Here is a 6875-nt window from a genome sequence, read left to right on the forward strand (position 1 = left end):
TTATTTTTTAATATTATTTGCAAAAAAATTATATCAAAATATAACATTTAAAGTCTTTTTTTAGAAAATATATATTTAATGTATATCTAGTTCTTCAAAATTTATTTGTCGTTAACACCTTTTAGAATTATTTTTTGTTAGTGATATAAATTTCGATACTATTTTAATTGTTTACTCGTTAAAATGATATGTTTCAAAATATTATTCTCTCGTTTATAAATTACTACTATATTAGTATCTTAATTTTAAAATAATAAAAATATTTGAAAGCTCAATATTTTATTAGATTTGATTACAAATATATAAAATTATTCTGTTAAATTAATTACAAATTAAATATCTTGTTAAACTAATTTTAATATTAAATTAAAAATAACTAATAAAAATATTAATCTTATATGGACTATTAAATAAAAAATAGTTAAATAAATAATAGTAATAAAATAAGAAATCAAAATAATACTATTTATTCATTGGTGTTTTTTTTTGAAAATTAATTTTAATTTTTTCTAGGACAACATAACATTAGTTGAAAAACTTTTTTAAATATAAATATTATAAAAAGTTGATTTTGTAATTGTATAGGAGATATTTTTTTAATGATTATTTAATTTCATATATAAAAAAGAAATATTTAATTATATTGACAATAAAAAAATTATTTAATTTTTTTAAAATATAAAATTTAGAAAATAAAATTTTAATCTATATATTATTATTTGAATTATTATTTTAGTATTTTAATTTATTAGTTAAATAATTTAAAAAATAATTATATTTTATAATAATAAAATATAATTATAAAATTTATTATCATGTTATGTATATTTTATCCGTATTCACAAAATGTTTAGGATTTATCACTAAGAATTGATCGGACATGTATAAATTTTCTCATAAACCATTCATAGTTTTATATTGAATATAAATTTTATTATTTTAACCATAAAGTGATAATTATTTAAATATGGTCAAATTTTATATTTAGACATAATTATCTTGTCAAGATTCTGCGGCCTCAAGCAACAACTAACGTCAATGCAATAATGAATTTAAGAGAAAAGATTGAAAGAGAAACGAAAGCTTTGTCTATTGATAATGTCGACAACTTCATTATACAATTGATAGAAGGTGTCGGCCTTACATAAATGATGGTTTAGTAATGAAAAATGTTTGGTAAATATATAACTGCTTTTGATAACTAATGCGATAACTATAAATGCATATTATTAAATGTAAAGTATGTAATTTTATATATTATATATATTATTTTAATAATAATTAATAAATAATAAATAAGATAATTTTTTTTATTTAAATTGATATTTTATTATTTTTAAATATTATTAAAGAAAGAAATATGCCGACATGCGTGCCCAAATGACAGAAGCTCCCTCTCTTTCTCTCTCAAGTTGAAATGGAAGGTCGTCCAAAGTCCAATATTGCGATGGCATCACGTAATATCACATCAACATCATGATGAACGACTAACTAATTAAATAGTGCCATTCATGACGGCGTGCTCAAACTCACCACAACATTATACATCAATCAGCTATATCGTACCAATAATCTTAATTGTTTGCCACTTTGCCATCTCTTCTTTCATGATGTGATGGATTGAATCACTGTTCATTCGCACACTTTTATTAGAGCTGTGAATATGCTCCGTCAGCCAAATCGAGCTAATTATTCATCCCATGCGGTGAATCACGATTGAAAAATATAGGTTGGTCTCTGTATTCTTTTTATTCTTTTTAGTGAAAAGATATTAGGGTAATTTATTTTAATAAAATAATTGACAACCAAAATTATATGATTGTCCTATTTTAATTTGATTAGATACATTTTCTAATTTAATATAGGTCAAATTCGATTTACAATACAAATTCGATTTACACATTTACACAAACTAATTCGAGTTACATGTAAACTATTAAAGCAGGTAAATCGAAAGTATTAAGTTGGATTTAGAATGTTAGAGAGAGCAAAAATAAATCGAATCAATGGATGCTTGTTGATTGTACGTCTTGATCTATGTGGAGTAGGTTCAGACGGAAAAAAGAAGACACTTTTGTTTCAGACCAAGACTAACTCGTGTGCAAACTATGAACAAATTAAAGAACTCTATTTAATTTTTTTCTAAATGACAAATTAAAGAAAAGGAAAACTAGAGCTGAATTAAAATGAAATGCACCAATTAGGGAGAAAAATTGGTCAATGCCCTTTATAAAAACTGTTTATATATAAATCTATTTATGGATTTACGAAATATTTATATACAAATTTAAAAAATATTTATTTAAATAAAAAATGTATCATACGCTATATTTGTTGCCATTATTTATTCCATTATATTCTAAGATTTTTGGATTTTAATGTTTAAATTTTTGTTTTCAATTTTTAAATATTCAAATTAAACTCCGCCTATGTTACACTTGCGGTACATAGTCGGTCTCAAGCCTGGATAAAGGAGGAGGGTTGTGTTAGGTTTTCGACAACCAACATAAAAATGTAATCGAATCCCATGACACGAATCAAAGACATTATTGCGCTAAAACTAGGTCGTTGCCCGGAAGCAACGCGCAGTATGGCTCGAGTACGGTGTCAAATGAGCAAGAGCCGCTGCATCGGTGTCCGGATGTAGTGTTAAATGAGCAAGGGTTCCCGCGTTTTTGTGAACGGACGAGGGTAAATAAGCTAGTTCACAGAGTAAAAGGTAAAAGTCGAAGCGACAGAAGGTTGAGATTTGGGACATAGAACATAGGCACTCTAACAGGAAAGTCCATGGAGGTGGTGGACACCATGACAAGGAGGAAGATTAACATTATGTGCCTACAAAAAAAAATGGGTTGGTGCGAAGGCTAGGGAGTTGGATACTTCTACTTTCAAACTTTGGTATACAGGAAATGTGAAGAATAGGAATGGGGTTGGTATTATTTTGGATAAGCAGTGGAAGAAGGACGTAGTGGATGTCAAGAGGGTGGGAGATCGGATCATCTCTATCAAACTTGTGGTGGAAGGAGGTGCTTTTCATGTGATTAGCACCTATGCACCGCAAGTGGATTCGGACGAACAACACAAGATAAGGTTTTGGGAGGATCTAGAGAGTTTGGTCCAAGACATACCTTCGTCAGATAAGATTTTCTTAGGAGGAGATTTTAATGGCCATGTTGGAAGAGAAGTGATTGGGTATGAAAGTATTCATGGAGGCCATGGTTTCGGGATGATCAATGACGAGGGTAAAACTATTTTGGACTTTTCCTCAACCTTTGACCTTTCATCGCAAATACATGTTTTAAAAAGAGAGATGAACTTCTTATAACCTATAAGAGTGGCATGACAAGCTCTCAAATTGACTTCTTCTTGTTGAGGAAAGTCGACCAAAAATTTTGCATTAATTGTAAATTGATCCTAGGAGAGACTTTGACAACACAACATAGGGTGCTCGTCATGGATTTTCACATTGAGCAAAAGTTGAGGAAAAGACATCATACGAAGAACCCAAGGACGAGGTGGTGGCGGATGAAAGGTGAAGAATAAAGAAGCTTCCTAAGACGGGTAGGAGAAGAGGCAAAGTGGGATGGAAATGGAAGCGCGGAAGAGATATGGAGGGAGATGGTAGAAGTTATTAGAAGAACAGCAAAAGAAAGCTTTGGTGAATCTAAAGGAATAGGACTAAGAGATATGGAGTCCTGGTGGTGGAATGCGAGTGTACAAGAAAAGATAAAGATAAAAAGGGAGTGCTTTAAAGAGTGGTCTTTATGCCGCAATGCAGATAATTGGGAGAAATAAAAGGCGGCTAAGAAAGAGACAAAAGTGTTTGTAAGTGAAGCAAGAACAAGAGCATATGAGGGTCTCTACCGGTCTTTGGGCACGAAAGAAAGAGAAAAATGTATATATAGAATCGCTAAGAGCCATGAAAGAAGAACAAGAGATTTGAATCAAGTTAAGTGCATAAAGGATAAGGATGGAGAGGTGCTGGTTCAAGAGGAGAAGATTAATGAAAGGTGGAAGAGCTACTTCTACGAGTTATTCAATGAAGGACAGAAGACTCTTCCGAGCCTTGGTCGATTATGCACAATGGAAGAAGATCAAAACTTTGACTACTATCGAAGGATTCGAGAATTTGAGGTAAAAGAGGCTCTCAAGCAGATGAAAAATGGCAGGGCAGTAAGACCTGATAATATCCCGATTGAGGTTTGGAAAGGCCTTGGAGGAAAAGGCATCAACTGGTTAACCAAGCTTTTTATTGAGATTTTAAGGTCAAAGAAGATGCCTGATCAGTGGAGAAAAAGCACCTTGGTACATATTTACAAGAATAAGGGGGATATACAGAGTTGTGGAAACTATAGAGGGATCAAGCTCATGAGCTATACCATGAAGTTATGGGAAAGGGTGATAGAACGAAGGTTGAGAAAAAAGACACAAGTAACAGAGAACCAATTTGAATTTATGCCAGGCAGATCCACCACCAAAGCGATATACATGTTAAGAAGGATGATGGAGAGGTATCGTAGTAATAAAAGGGATCTATATATGGTGTTTATTGATTTGGAAAAGCGTACGATAGGGTGCCAAGGGAGGTCTTATGGAAGGTTTTAGAAAAGCGGAGAGTAAGGATCGCATATATTTGTGCAATTAAAGACATGTATGATGGAGCCACAACTAGTGTGAAGATTCAAGGTGGTGTGACAGAGGAATTTTCTATTGGTATAGGATTACACCAGGGATCATCCATAAGTCCATATCTTTTCACATTACTCTTGGAAGTACTCACAGAGCACATCCAAGAGCCGGTGCCATGGTGCATGCTTTTTGCCGATGATATCATCCTTATGGGAGAGTCAAGCGAAGACCTAAATAAGAAGTTGGACTTGTAGAGAGAAGCTCTAGAAGTGTATGGTCTGCGCATAAGCTGTAGCAAGACGGAATATATGGAATATAAGTTTAGTCTGAGAAAGGAAAACCCTAATATAGAGGTGAAGATTGGCGAAAACATCCTACCAAAACTTAAAAGTTTTGAGTATCTTGGGTGCATCATACAGGATAATGGAGAGATTGAACAGGATGTAAATCATAGGATCCAAGCAGGTTGGTAAAAATGGCGGAGTGCATTGGTTTTATATGCGACAAAAAAGTGCCTTTAAAACTAAAAGGTAAATTCTATCGCACTGCTATAAGATCGGCTATGCCTTATGGTACGGAGTGGCCAAAAGGGAGCACGAACGTAAGCTGAGTGTGGCAGAGATGAAGATGTTGAGATGGATGAGTAGTCATATGCGATTGGATAAAATAAGGAACGAAGATATAAGGGAGCGAGTTGGAGTAGCACCCATTGTGAAAAAGATGGTTGAATCGCATCTCAGGTAGTTTGGACATGTGAGAAGAAGACCAACAAAACACCTAGTCAGGAGGGTGGATGAGATGGAAGATGGACAAGGGGTGAAAGGCAGATTAAGACCTAAGAAGATCATCCATGAGGTGCTCAAACGAGATTTACATGTAAACGGTCTCTCTGTAGACATTATACATGACAGAGCACAATGATGTCGTTTGATTCATGTAGCCGACCGCACTTAGTGGGACAAGGCTTTATTATTGTTTTAAATATTCAAATTAAATAAAATTAGTTTGAAATTATTAATTAAATATACAAAAGATATTCTAAGACTTCTAACTATAATTTATAATCTTTTAAAGATATAATTAACAAAAACCAAACTGGAACTGCGAAGAGAGGTAAGATGACAAAGAAAGCTGGAAGAAAAGCTCTCAAAATTAGATGCCGATCTCCAAAAACAATGTAATCAAGCAGATCAGGAAGAAATTCCCCTAGGGGAAGAAGATCCGTTCATAGAAGAGATCATGCGGGCCAAAGTTCCAAGAAATTTCAAAATTCCCGACATGGATCTCTACGACGGAACAACTGAGCCGAGACACCATCTTAACAACTTCAAGAGCCGGATTTACCTGGATGACGCCTCTGATGCGACTCGCTGCAAAGCCTTCCTAACAACCTTAACCAAAGTTTCGATGAAATGGTTCGATAACTTACCTCCCAGGTCAGAAACTGGCTTCGACAACTTGGCAAGGAAGTTTCTTAGTAGGTTTTCTGTTTAGAAGGATAAGGTAAAGCACACCCCAAGCTTGCTAGGAGTTAAACAAGAAGCCGGAGAGACATTCTGAGATTATATAGAGAGATTCAATAAGGCGTGCTTGGAGATACAAAACCTACCCACTGAAGCAGTGATAATGAGATTAGTCAATGACTTTAAGGAAGGGCCATTCTCGCAATCCATATCCAAGCGACACCTAGCTTCCTTGAATAAAGTACAACAGCGGCCAGAGAAGTACATGAACATGGAGGAAAATTCCCAACTAAGAGAACCACTTCCGAGGACCAACCTGTCCTATCCACCTCGGAAAAAAGAGAAAGAAGCTAAGAAGAAGGAAGAGTACAATTTGGAGAAACCCCAAAGTTACCATAACTACATCTCCCTCCGGGTTTTTCTAGTGGACGTTTACAGAGAAATATGACACACCGAGAAGATTCCACCTCCATGTCTGATTAAACATAAAAAATCTGGAAGCCAGACAGAATACTATGAGTACCACAAACTCTATGGGCACTCAACCAATGAGTGTTATGACTTAAAAAATGTCATAGAAAGTTGGCCAGAGAAGGCCGATTAGATAGGTACTTAGCGGACAAGTCGGACGACCCGAGAAAAAGAAAGAGGGAAGAAGAAGGTGGACGACAAGAACGTCCACCTCAAACTCCCGAGCAACACATACACATGATAAATGGAGAATTTTTCAGAGGTGGGATATCTAAATCATCACAGAAAATGCATCTTAAGGAGGTTTACCAA

General features: G+C 34.3%; 1 pseudogene; it reads left to right on the top strand.

Moving 5' to 3' along the window:
• LOC127740572 (uncharacterized) overlaps positions 1-6123 on the top strand; it is a 7712-nt pseudogene extending 1589 nt beyond the window's left edge.
• The last annotated feature ends 752 nt before the right edge of the window (positions 6124-6875 follow it).

This window comes from Arachis duranensis, chromosome 7, assembly GCF_000817695.3.
Source record: "Arachis duranensis cultivar V14167 chromosome 7, aradu.V14167.gnm2.J7QH, whole genome shotgun sequence".
Lineage (NCBI taxonomy): Eukaryota > Viridiplantae > Streptophyta > Magnoliopsida > Fabales > Fabaceae > Arachis > Arachis duranensis.